Source organism: Urocampus carinirostris, chromosome 10 (genome assembly GCF_059441175.1).
Source record: "Urocampus carinirostris isolate Australia breed hairy pipefish chromosome 10, RoL_Ucar_1.0, whole genome shotgun sequence".
Lineage (NCBI taxonomy): Eukaryota > Metazoa > Chordata > Actinopteri > Syngnathiformes > Syngnathidae > Urocampus > Urocampus carinirostris.
In genome coordinates, this window is record NC_142358.1 from 950,768 (window position 1) to 964,926 (window position 14,159).

At 39.4% G+C, this 14,159-nt stretch overlaps 1 protein-coding gene across 4 annotated transcripts in view; it reads right to left on the reverse strand.

The window, feature by feature from the left end:
- Positions 1 to 8,543, reverse strand: part of myo18ab (myosin XVIIIA b) — a 297,356-nt gene extending 288,813 nt beyond the window's left edge. For all 4 annotated transcript variants that reach the window (XM_088345491.1, XM_088345490.1, XM_088345488.1 and 1 more), the window contains exons 1-2: positions 8,415 to 8,543; positions 5,172 to 5,232 (exon numbers count right to left, since the gene is read on the reverse strand). The gene's annotated coding sequence lies outside the window, so the exon portion shown is untranslated. The remainder of the gene's footprint in view (positions 1 to 5,171; positions 5,233 to 8,414) is intronic.
- Between the last annotated feature and the right edge of the window lie 5,616 nt (positions 8,544 to 14,159).

Genomic DNA, 14,159 nt, shown 5'->3' on the forward strand with positions numbered 1-14,159 from the left:
CGGAGCAAAGGTCAGAAGTCATCTAGTAGAACGAGCGCACACACACACATATACATACATACATACATACATACATACATATATATACATATATACATATATATATATACAGGGAGTGCAAAATTATTAGGCAAGTTGTATTTTTGAGGATTAATTTTATTATTGAACAACAACCATGTTCTTAATGAATGAATTATCTGTGTGTGCAGGTGACTATTACTGTGCATAATTATTAGGCAACTTAACAAAAAACAAATGTATACCCATTTCAATTATTTATTTTCATCAGGGAAACCAATATAACAGCTCAACATTCACAAATATACATTTCTGACATTCAAAAACAAAACAAAAACAAATCAGTGACCAATATAGCCACCTTTCTTTGCAAGGACACTCAAAAGCCTGCCATCCATGGATTCTGTCAGTGCTTTGATCTGTTCACGATCAACATTGCGTGCAGCAGCAACCACAGCCTCCCAGACACTGTTCAGAGAGGTGTACTGTTTTCCCTCTTTGTAAATCTCACATTTGATGAGGGACCACAGGTTCTCTATGGGGTTCAGATCAGGTGAACAAGGAGGCCATGTCATTAGTTTTTCTTCTTTTAGACCCTTTCTTGCCAGCCACGCTGTGGAGTACTTGGATGCGTGGGATGGAGCGTTGTCCTGCATGAAAATCATGTTTTTCTTGAAGGATGCGGACTTCTTCCTGTACCACTGCTTGATGAAGGTGTCTTCCAGAAACTGGCAGTAGGACTGGGAGTTGAGCTTGAGTCCATCCTCAACCCGAAAAGCCCCCACAAGCTCATCTTTGATGATACCAGCCCATACCAGTACCCCACCTCCACCTTGCTGGCGTCTGAGGCGGACTGGAGCTCTCTGCCCTTTACCGATCCAGCCACGGGCCCATCCATCTGGCCCATCAAGACTCACTCTCATTTCATCACTCCATAAAACCTTAGAAAAATCCGTCTTGAGATTTTTCTTGGCCCAGTCTTGACGTTTCAGCTTGTGTGTCTTGTTCAGTGGTGGTCGTTTTTCAGCCTTTCTTACCTTGGCCATGTCTCTGAGTATTGCACACCTAGTGCTTTTGGGCACTCCAGTGATGTTGCAGCTCTGAAATATGGCAAAACTGGTGGCAAGTGGCATCTTGGCAGCTGTACGCTTGACTTTTCTCAGTTCACGGCCAGTTATTTTGCGCCTTGGTTTTTCTACACGCTTCTTGCGACCCTGTTGACTATTTTGAATGTAACGCTTGATTGTTCGATGATCACGCTTCAGAAGCTTGGCAATTTTAAGAGTGCTGCATCCCTCTGCAAGATATCTCACTATTTTTGACTTTTCAGAGCCTGTCAAGTCCCTCTTCTGACCCATTTTGCCAAAGGAAAGGAAGTTGCCTAATAATTATGCACACCTGATATAGGGTGTTGATGTCATTAGACCACACCCCTTCTCATTACAGAGATGCACATCACCTGTTATGCTTAATTGGTAGTAGGCTTTCGAGCCTATACAGCTTGGAGTAAGACAACATGCATAAAGAGGATGATGTGGTCAAAATACTCATTTGCCTAATAATTCTGCACTCCCTGTATATATATATATATATATATATATATATATATATCTAATCTCATTTTCCGTACCGCTTATCCTCATTAGGGTCGCGGGGGGGCTGGAGCCCATCCCAGCCATCTCGGGGCAGTGGGCAGGGGACACCCTGAACTGGTTGCCAGCCAATCGCAGGGCACACAGGGACAGACAACTCTTTCGCTCATTCACACCTAGGGACAATTTGGACCGGCCAATTCACCTGAAATGCATGTCTTTGGAATGTGGGAGGAAACCGGAGTGCCCAGAGGAAACCCACGCAAGCACGGGGAGGACATACAAACTCCGCACAGGAAGTCTGGAGCTGGATTTGAACCCGCGACAGGTTCCCATGACATGAACTGTGCCGCACAAGCGCTAACCACTGCGCCGCCGTGCTGCCAAAATATATATATATATATATTTATATACATACATACATACATATATATGTATTATATATGTATTATATATGGGCAGCACGGCGGCGCAGTGGTTAGCGCATGTGCGACACAGTTCATGTCATGGGAACCTCCTGCGTGGGTTCAAATCCAGCTCCAGACTTGTATGTTCTCCCCGTGCTTGCGTGGGTTTCCTCCGGGCACTCCTGTTTCCTCCCACATTCCAAAAACATGCATTTAAGGTGAATTGGCCGGTCCAAATTGTCCCTAGGTGTGAATGAGCGAGTGAGTTGTCTGTCCCAGTGTGCCCTGCGATTGGCTGGCAACCAGTTCAGGGTGTCCCCTGCCCACTGCCCGATGATTGCTGGGATGGGCTCCAGCACCCCAACGACCCTACTGAGGATAAGCGGTGCAGCTGATGAGATGAGATGAGATGTATTATATATATATAGTGCATTGTTGTCGTGGGTAAGTAAACTACAAAAATGCTAAACGGAAAAAACATACGCTACCCAGTATGTTTTGTGTCAAGTTATTTAGCATGCTGAAAAAGTGTGAGCACCCCAGATTTTCAAGTATGAATTAAATAATAATTTGGATACTGTAGGTTGATCTATCGTGTACATGAGAGCAGTTAAGTGATCATGGCATGTATTTATTTTTGTGTGTATCAGATTGAGGTACATATCACATCCTGGCCTGCGTGTCAACATACGCATCTTATTGCCATGTTCTTTACAAAGATAATCACATTACCACATAACCAATTTCTCGGCCCCAAATAACCTAAATTTTAAAGATCAACGATCAGACAATTATTTCCAAAATAATCTCATCTTCCTTCTCATTTATCAGCCACTGAGATAGTTGGTAATTTTTAATTTTATTTTAAGAGAACTATGTTATGTCCCACTAAAGCAGAGGTTTTAAACTCACTTTAGCTTGAGGCCACATATTAGAAAATAAAAACTCACAGGGGCTGGATAGAGCGAGCGAGAGCGCGAAGTAGAGATAAAGAGCAAGGCTGAGATAGAGCGAGGGGGGGAGAGGCAGAGAGAAAGATAGACAGGAAGAGTGAGAGACTGACAGAAAGAGTGAGAAAGGGAATGAAACAAAAAAAGGAAACTGAGAGAAAGAAATAATACGACCGATGGAAAGAGTTAGAAAAAGATTGAAACAAAGAAAGGAGGAGAAAGAGAAAGAGGGATAAAGAGAAAGAGGAGGAGAGATATAGAAAGAATGGGAGAATGAGAGAAAGTCATATCGAAGGAAAAACAGAAGGAAAAGACAAAGAGTGAGAAAAGAGAAATAAGATAGTGAAAAAGGGAGAAAAAGAGGGACAAATGGAGGCTAAGAGTGAGAGAAACAGAAAAAGTGATGGAGAAAAAAGACAGAGGAAAGAGAGAGTGACCGAGAGAGACAAAGGGAGAGAGAAAGAGTGACAAAGAAAAAAAAAAAGAAAAGACCGCAAGAAAGAAAGGAAAAAGAAATACAGCCATCATTGTCAGCGAGCCTGAAATGCCCCACATGTTTTACACGCATGCATTAAAGCAATCGTTTGACAGCTTCACATATTTTCCTGAACAGTGTATGGTAAAACAAGAATAGAAAAAGTTAAACGGTGCATTTAATATAGTTTGAAGGGAAAAAATATTAAGGGAATCGGATGGAAAATTGTGATTGTTGTAACCTGGTAGAGGAAGGTTTGCCAGAGACATTGTAAACTGGATATCCAGATATTCATCTGAAAGCATTGAAATCAAAATACATTTACTTTTCACCGATAGTGATATTTTCCCTGTGGTGAGGGGGGCCTCTCCTCATGAGAGGTAAGAGAATTCTCCCACCGTGGTCCGCTGCGTGTCGTAAGAGGCGACTAAAGTGGAGGGAGCGAGGGGACTGGGGATCCTCTCCTCTCCATCTCTACTCCCTAAGAGACAGCAAGGCAAAGAAAGGGGGGCGGGGGACCGAAAGGTCTCGCAAACCCTTGTTATAGGGTCACTAAATGTGAGAGGACGTGAAAGTAAAGCGACTGAGTGGAAGAAAGAGGAGATCGGAAGGATGATGACTAAAAGGAAGGTTGATGTGTTAGCCTTGAGTGAAACAAATATGAAAAGAAAGGGTGAATTACAGCTTGGAGGTATGTATGGCAGAAAGGCTGGAGTTACGGGTGGACTTGCTAAAGAAGGAGTGGCTGTGCTTGTGAGCGAGAAAGCAAAGGAAAAACTGGTGGAGTGGAAAAGAGATATCTTCCAGATTGATGTGGGTGAGGTTAAAGTGGGGTGTAGGAGTATGGATGTTTATAAGTGCATATGGACCTGGTTCAGAAAGAAGTGCTTGAGGAAAGAGAGGAGTTCGGGAAGGATTTGTCCGACTGTGTGGCAAATGCGAAAGAAGGCTGGAAAGTGGTAATACTAGGTGACCTGAATGCTAGAGTGGGTGATGGAACGGTTGAAATGTGATTGGTATGGAGTAACAGGAAGAAATTAGAGTGGGAAGAAATTGATTGAGTTATGTGTGGAAAATGAGTTGGTGATTGGAAATACATTGTTTAAAAAGAGGGATGTGAATAATTATACCTTTGTCAGAGTGGATGGTGTTGAGATTGTGGACAGAGCACTGATGGATCATGTAGTAGTTCGGAAAGGGATGTTAAGTAGATTGTTGGATGTGCATGTTTACAGAGGTGAAATGAGTGGTATGTCTGATCATTTTATGTGGAAGGAAAACTGAGAATTGATGGATCGTGGAGGGATAGTTGTAAGAAGAGTGTGAGGGAAGAGGTGAAAATGTCAGAGTTGAATAAGGCAGAAAAGGAAAGTGTTTAAAGGTGTGAAAGAGCGAGTGAGTTGTCCGTCTCTGTGTGCCCTGCGACTGGCTGGCAACCATTTCAGGGTGTCCCCTGCCCACTGCCTGAAGATAGCTGGGATGGGCTCCAGCACCCCCGCGACCCCACTGAGGATAAGCGGTACAGATAATGGATGGATGAAAGTTCCGGACGATCGTTGGTAAGTTGAATTTGTTTGCAAGTTGCTTCAGTGCTATATTTTGTATGTTTAAGGTTTATAGAAATATGTTTAAGGCTTGTATACGTAACCTGTATTTTTTTTTTACTTAAAAAAAATATATATTTCATAAAATAATATGCTCTATAAAGTTAAAGTTGAGTTTAACTTACTTTTGGGGATGCGCTTCAAGAGGTCCTCCTCCGTGGGAAAAAGGATTCCCTCCAAAACACCCTGCAAAACATATACAAATTACTCATGTTTTATTATTATTGATAAGCAATCACAAAAAAAAAATCTGGCGTTTGGGAGCCCAAAGAGCAGACTCTTCTCAGTGAGCTGAGCTGAAAGAGCAGTTTCTGGAAAAAGAGCCAAAATCAATATGACTGTTCTGATAAGCTTGTCCTCTTGGATGCGACATTAGGGGGGCGGTAACATTACACATGACAACTTGATAATGAGGACTGGAGCAACCATCTGCATCATTTTTATGCACTTATTAATTTTATTAATTTGAAAGCGTAGTCTATCGAGTTAGAAAGCCAGGAAATACTCCCATTGAAATAACATCAAGCATTAAATCACTCTACCCAAAATTCAAGAATTTTCCTGACCTTAAAAAATACAACTTTAAAATTTAAGTATTTTCAAAGGAGTTCAAGCACCCTGAATCTTCCATGACAAAAATACATTTGGTGCTCCCTTTCCGTTTAAACGAAAGCAGTGGGGGGGGAATCCGGTCGAGATTGTTCTTCCAGATACACAGCCATCCTGTCACATACCAACCATTCGTGTGACAACACGCACACAATGGAAGCCTAAATACTTATCATGGTTTGCAAACAGCAAAGTATTCCCATTATCTATTTGTCATACATATATGTAATCATCTTGTTATAGTTTTCCTATACTTTAACGTGAATATTTTTTAAAGCAAAAGAGGATCCAACTTCTTACAACTGTAACTAAGTTATTTTTCAACTTCAGTGTACTTAGGCTTGGGGAGGAACGGAATACATGCAATGGCGTTACGTAATTAGGATACCAAAAAAAAGGTAATTGTATTCTGTTACAGTTACAGAAAAAAATATGTCATCAAATTACAGGTGTATTTGTTCAAAATAAGGATCACTTTGCAGCAAAGGCAATTTTTGGTTCAGAGGTTTAGGGGTGCTGGTTACTCAGAGCAGTCATGATACTTGTACGGAAATACTTCAAAAATACTTTTACAGAAATACTACAAAAATACCACTACAGTAATTCTTTAACACAAAAATCCTCTCTACATAATTATGACAGAAATACAACAAAAATACAACCAGAGTAAATGCTTCAGATATACTACAAAAATGAACAATGGAGATACTAATAAAAAACTATCATAAAAAAACTACAAAAATATAAGTAGAGTAATACTTTAGAAATGTTACAGGAATGCCAAAATCACCACAAAAATACAACTCAAGCAATACTACAAATATGGTAGATAAACTACAAAAATTATTCTATGGAAATACGACAAAAATGCAAGATCAGGGGATAGTTTCATTTTGGCCTGTTCAGTCCTTTGAGACATTTTCTGATTTAGGGCGTCACAAAAAATGTGACTTGACTGGACCATATGTACTACGTGGTTAAAATTAAGGCACTTTCTTTACTTTCCCCCAACTCTTTTTGTAGGTTACCTAGCTCATGTATCTTAAACAAAGATTGGTGATTTTATTTGTATTATTTGATGTTTATTTTCTCTTATATTAGCATAATTTATGTTGGAGTATTCCAAAAGTAAATGAAAGTAATCAAGTTATATTACTTCACGTTATGGTATTCTGACTACGTCAACAGGTAACTGCATTTTTTAAGTAACCTTCCCAAACCCTGGATGTACTCCACCCATTGCAATTACACACAATTCAATTAGGGCAAATGTCTCTTTTTAACAAGCATGACAGTCAGCCCAGCACTTGCTGCACTTATTTTGCTATTTCACTCATCTGCGGGCGAAAGGATGCCAACACCTGGCACACACTTGTATGCTAAGCCACATTAGGTTCAACGTAAGAGGTGGGCAAACTACGGCCCAAGAGCCAGAGGTCAAGTCACATTTATTTGTGATGCCTTTAATCATAAAATGTATCAAAAGACTGCAGAGGCCACGATTAAACCATCCCCTGATAGGAAACTGTCATGCGGGCATGGAAAAACTCAAAAACCTCTGCATAAAGAAATTGAGAGATCTTGAGTCTTCCACAATGACAATACTGCAATAGATCTTGCATTGGGTAACATTACATAAAACAAAGTGAACATCAATTAAAAAAACATATGTAGAAAACAGGCTTGTTCATCCGGCCTGCTAAAAAAACTACTAAAGAGGTATTACAACAAAAATACAACTACAATAATATTAAAATACTAAGAATAAACTATAAAAAGTTCAACAATGGAAATACTTTAAAAATACGAAATAAATACTACAAAAATGCTAAAAAAAAAATAAAAATACTACTACTCCTACAGAAATAATACAAAAATACTCAGATGGAAACATCTCAAATACTTTTAGATAGATATATAGATAGATAGATACTTTATTCATCCCCGAAGGGAAATTCACATATACATAAATGCTACAAAAATACCACTACAGTAATTCTGTCATAAAAATGTAACTAAAGAAATATCAACACAAAGACACTACAGAAATACAACAACGCTAATTTTACAAGCATATTAAGGATGTGGTACTAAAATTCTACAAAAAATACTCCTGCAGAAATACTTCATAAATAATTGACATCATCACTACAAAAATACAACCACAGAAATACTATAATAATAAAAAAAACTACTACTAAACCAATATCCGACAAAAATACTACAAAAATGCAACTACAGTCATTTCACAAAAATACTACAAATATGCTAAAAAGTTCTACAATGGGAATACATTTACGCATACTACAAATGTACAACTACAGCAAAATTAGAAACAAACTACAGAAATCATTGAAAATACTCCTATGGAAATACTCCAAATAATTGCCCGAAGCTGTTCAATGTGGACGAAAACATGCCGTATAGGTGTAGCTTCTTGGCGACGTTAGCTAACAGAGCTAAGGTGGGGAAGCAAGAACTATTGGCGAAAAACAATTATGTAATGTTTTCGTTTCACTGCAAACAAAAAAGATCCACTCGAACATGTATTGTTCAGCTTATCATGAGCAAATCCAAAAGTTTACTGGCGGAATTAATATGAAGTCCCAGCCTTAGTTTTTGTCCTCGTTTTTGAAAGGTAACTCCCGGGAATGCACGTAAGCATTATTGGGGACACAGCAGGAAAACCGCTGGCTGCTGATCAAAATATGTGTTAACTGTGCGTGATTCGCCATCACCAAAAGAAGAATAATACTCACAATTGTCTTGAAATAAACCTTAACAGATTAACAGACGTTCCAGGGTGCAGCTCCGCTGTGAGCTAACACGTCTTTTATTCAGTGGCTGCTCCCATACCCCAGTCTGTGTAACTCCTTCCTGACATCTGCTGGACATTTGTGTCAAATACGTGGACGCCATGGACGTAACCAGCCTGTTTTTGGGGGTGCTCAAGAGCCCCGAAAATCAACTTAAGCACCCCCAAAGTTGAGAGGATTTTTAAAACTCTATTTTCCTCAATAAAGGACAGGATAGGCCCAAATGATATGAAAAACGCCAGATAAATCGTTTCTAAAAAAGTAAAACAAAGTAAAACAAAAGTATGATCAACGCTACGTCGGAAATACTCCACTGTCTTGAAGTGGTTCAGTCCGTTTGATTCCCAGCACCGCCCTTTAGTAGTATGTTTGTAGTATTACTCTAGGTCACAGGTGTCAAACAGGCAGCCCGCGAGACAACACTCAGAGAAGCGCAAGAGAAAAACAAGCTGCAGGTTGAAATATGTCAACTTGATGTTGACAAAGAAAGGTGCCTCGAACAAAGACACTGTACTTGTGTTTTCTCTCTCTCTCTCTCTCTCTCTCTCTCTCTCTCTTTTCCACCCCTTTTCTCCCACTCTCTGTCTCTTTCACTCTCGGTGTCTCTCTTTTTCTCTTGCTTTGTTGCTCTTTGTCTCTTTTCTCCCTGTGTCTTTTTAACTTCTTTTGCTCTAAGTTCCTTTTTTTCCTTTTCACTCTTTTCTCTTTCTCTATTCCTACCCTTCGCGCTTTCTTTTCTCTTTTCTCTCATTCTGTCTTTCTATTTCTCTTTGGATTTCTTTCTTCTTCTCCCTTTCTTTTTTCCCTCTCTCACGACTTTTTATCTCTTTTGTTTGTCTTGCTCTCTCCTTCTCTCTTTTTCTTTCTTTGTCCTGCCCTCTCTCCTTTTCCCTCCCCCTTTCTCTTATTTCTTTATCTCTCTTTTTCTTTCGCTTTAATCTACTAGTCCGGCCCCCGACAGAATGTTTGTTCTATCGTGTGGCCCCCCCGAGTTAAAATGAGTTTGACACCCCTGCTCTAGTTGTATTTTTGCAGTATTTCTTCAGTCCAATTTTTATATTATTACTATACATTTATTTTGGAGTATCATGTAGTACTTCTACAGTATAATTTTTGTAGTATTACTCTCGTTGTATTTTAGCAGAATTTTGTCATAATAATTCCGTGGAAGTATTTTTGTAGTATTTGTCGTAATATTTATGTCCAAGTCTTTTTGTATTAAAGCAATAATTGAGTTGTATTTTTATTGTATTTCTGTACAAAACAATATTTTTGAAGTATTTCCATACTAGCATCTTTGTAGTATGTTTAAAGTATTTTTGAATATTACTGCACTTGTATAATATTTTTTTGTATCATAGCATTACTGTAGTAGTATTTTTTTTATATTTCCATATTTTATATATTGCCATTATATATTGAGCATTCTCATTTAGCGAGCCGGATGAAATAAAAGCTGCAAGTGGCCCCGTTCCAAGCACATGCACGGCACATAAAGTCTGTCATTTGTAACAAAATCGAAGTTAAACAAAACCGTATAAACAGAGTAAGATCTTGTCCGAACCCGACCAGAATTTTTTTTTTCTCTGCAGTTATTTTTATTCAAGTACCGTAAATTCCGGACTATAGAGCGCACCTGATTATAAGCCGCACCCACCACATTTTAAGGGGAAAACCGACTTAGTCCATACACAAGCCGCACCTGTATATAAGCCGCATGCACCCACATCAAACAAACACGAAATAGCTAAATGTCCTTTATTGAGGCACACAGTCCAAAAATCACAGCAGCCAAAATGAACGCCAAATGATATAGGTACTTAAAATTTGTTGCAGACCTGCAGATTCTGGGTCCCCGTTGCTAGTAATCCAAGGAAAAAAAGTGTATATTTCCAAAGGTAAGGGTGGGAAAAATATATATCCATTATTGTCCGCCGTGTCCACAAAAACTCACCTTTACCGGTCCCCACTTTCCCATCAGCGTTGGCGTTTGCTCCGCCCCTCTTTTTTAATTTGCTTGTGCAGAATAAGTGTCTCAAATAAATACAAATAAATACATTACAAAAATATACAGTTGCAAATACATACTACACATATTTACAAAGAAAGACGGTACATCGAGAGAGTTTCCAAAGCTTTAATAATAATAATATAACTTTAATCCTAAACTGTGCCTTTGGGAGGTAGCCTCACGCTACTAACAAGACGCTCGCATACCAGCAAATCAGTCTGTTAAGGAAATAAATGCAAGGCTTTAGGGCTAGGACCTTAGCTTGGCCTTTTGGCTGAGAGTAAGTGTCCCGGCTCCTAGGCTTTGTAGCGTATTATGAACTGACCGATTACGGATCATGGATAATGAATAACGAAGATAGATCAATAACCCTTAAAAACCCCAAAACCCCACAAAAATAAAAGCTGTAATCTTAAGAAGAGCTTGCTCTGTCCACTCCACACATCGGCCCGGTATTGCAGTACCTCCGGGAATGGTGCATTCGCACTGATCGCTGCTTGGCCATGTGGCTAGGACCTTGACTCAGCCTCTTGGCTGGGAGCAAGTGTCTGGGCCCCTTGGTTTTGTAGTGTATTATGATTTGACTAATAATGGATAATTGATAAAGAATATAGAACAATAAACCTCTACAAAACCCCCCACGACAGACCATCCGCTTCTTCCTCCTTAATAAAGACATCTAAGATGTCATTCTCAACGTCGGAAAGAAATTTGATCATGATGACGTCGTTCCTCGCTCTCTTACTTCAGTACACCCCAACAATATGCCCGTTTACTTTTAACATGGTGGCTGCGTCATGAGACTTGTTTTACGCAATTTGCACGATGAGGATATGTTTACGGTCATAAGTTGTGGTCTTCCTCGGCACATATATTCCACCGGTCTAAATCTTACCTCTCATGGTCGAGCGCCGCTGGCGGCTCGTTAAAGAAATTACGTAAATTGGCCGCATCTCTGAATAAGCCGCAGGGTTGAAAATTTGGGGAAAAAGTAGCGGCTTATAGTCCGGAATTTACGGTAGTTATTTGTACAAAAAAACACTTACCAAACTGTCAGTTTAACTCCAAATCACTAAATCCAAATAAATTTCCATCTATTGTGTTGGGGTAAAACATGGACCACTTCCTCCTTCCACCGCCCTCACTTCAGACATCAATTCCGTTCAATGCCACTAGGTTACAAGCTTTACAAACTTTCTTTCTTATTTTTGCCCACATATTTCACCATTTGCATCTTGTAATCGGCAGAATATAATTTTCTGTCCAGTGCCATTTCGTCCACTTTTACTTTTGTTCGTTGCACATCGCTAGAATGTGTTTGGAGCAATGTTCCCTCTAAGCTGCGTGTGCGCGCAATTGCGCACTACCCAGAGCTTTTCCGCGCACAAGAAAATCTAGCCAGCTCACAAAAATCAGGGCTCGAAATTGCCAATTAAGAAGCGAATTAAGTCAAAGTTACAGTGAATGAAGGTGAAAATACAAGGGTTCCCCTGACGTTGTGTTCTAAATGCGGTATTTTGAAATCAAGGTGGAAGTAGAACGAAGTTGAGTAGAGTCGGTAGAGTTTTTCGAGAACCGGCTTCTTCGGCTCGGCTCACCAAAAAGAACCGGCTCTTCCGGGTCCTAAACGGCTCTTCAGGTTGTTTTTGCTTCTTTCATCCCTATATGACCAAATATTGTGTAAAATTATGCACAAAATGACTTAAAGGAAGGGGGAATAAAACAAAAAAGAAAAAATACCAAAATGAAAAAGTAGTTAAAAGCTGAGAAAAAAAAAGAAACAAAAGAGAAAAAAGAAGGAAAAATTCAGAAAAAGACAGAAAAAAAGAAAAGAAAGAAACAAAGGAAAAAAAGTAAACGGAGAACAAAAATAAAAAAGTAACAGCTAGGAAAAAATAAACACAATGAGATTTTTTTTAAAGGAATTAAACAAAAACAGAAAAAAACAGTGAAAAAGAAGAAAAATTTCCAATTATAACAAGTTAATCTTGTTGCCAACATTGTACTTCCACTAAAAATGTAATTAAATACAGTTCTGTATCGTGCAACCGACTAAATAAGCCCCCAAAAATGTTAGTATTATGCGACAAAAGATACCATGAAAAAAAAGAAATGGAAATCTTGTGAAAGAATTGTAAAAACAAATGACGTTTGTAGGCCGTACAACCTTTGCAGTAGTACATTAGGCAATTTATTCAAAAGTGAAAAATAATTTTGCCTTGCCGGAAACTCAGCAAAATGTAACTTGATGTCAAGTTTTGGACATTGGTCTGATAATGGATTAGTTGCCAAACAGGTAGAGTGTTCGTCTGGGGATCAAGAGATCGCAGGTTCGAATCCCGGCTCCTCTGTGTTACATGTCGAAGTGTCCTTGAACCCCTAATGCCCCAAATAAGCAGGTTGGCGCCTTACATGGCTGCCTGGCCGCTATTGGTGTGTGAGTGTGTGTGTGAATGGGTAAATGTGAAGCACATTATAAAGCGCTTTAGGAAGTCTCCATTGACTTGAAAAGCGCTTAGAGGGAACATTGGTTTGGAGGATTGCTTCCTTTAGCGCGCTGGAGACTGCTAACAATATCCGGTCTCGTCATAAAATCAGAGACTTAACTTAACTATACGCCATACCAGCAGAAGGCGCCTTTGAATCCGTCATTGCAGGACACTTATACACAGGTTATACAGACATATTTCAGCAGGAATTTTAACAGAACAAAAGTTATTAATACACCTGTTTCATACACCTCCTGAAATTCTGCCAAATATCACATGCAAAAGTGCAAATACTAATGAAAAAATAAAGACACAAACATTGTGTATTACAAGGAACAAACTGTCCAGTCGCATAGCAGTTTAACAAGTAGAGCTTTAGGAGCAAGCGATCTAATATTTAAAAGACCAAATTTTAGCTTTGCTGACTCTGAACTTAGTTGAGGTCTTAGTAGAGATCGTCACAAGATGTCGCCGTTCGGGCGTGTTGAGTCTCAGGCGGTTGACAGGCAAGATCTATGAAGAATTATTGGTGGAATTAGGCACAATGCCAACATTTTTGTGTCCTTCTCTGCCGTTTCGCCGATGTATTAGCAGAATAGGTAGAACTATTCGGGTTAAGTTGCTGTCAAGTAAGTTTTGCCATTGTGTAGAACAAAAATTTCGGATTATCTTTATGTACAGCAATAATCTTAGAGAAAAATGATACTTAAGCTGGGGCAAGAGCTACTTTATATCTCAGCAAGCTGTCCACCAGGCCAGTCGAAAAACCTCAAGCTTTTTTATAGCCCCCTCTTCGTTCAAGCTTCCTGCAACCTTGTTTGAGTTACCTGGTTTCTGCAGCAAACCAAGGTGTATGCTTCTTTGGTCAAAATGTATGCCGTAGGGGTGCCAGAGATCTAAGTAGTATTCAAGTCATTTATAAGTGAGTCAACAGGCCCAATATACAAAAGTAAGGCCACAGTCTCCATAGGTAATAGTTGTATTAAAGCCGATGCCGTTGCAGAGTGCATATTGTCTTTCAGATGATCTGTGTCTAAATTGGAATGTAGTTCGAAAACACGCTCCAATGGTACCATTGATAAGTACTGCACTGTTAGCATTTGCTTACAGTTGTTCAATGGTCTGAACTATTTTCTGGTCCATCAACCACAGAGAGCTAGAACCTTGGAGCTGTCATATCAGAAGAGG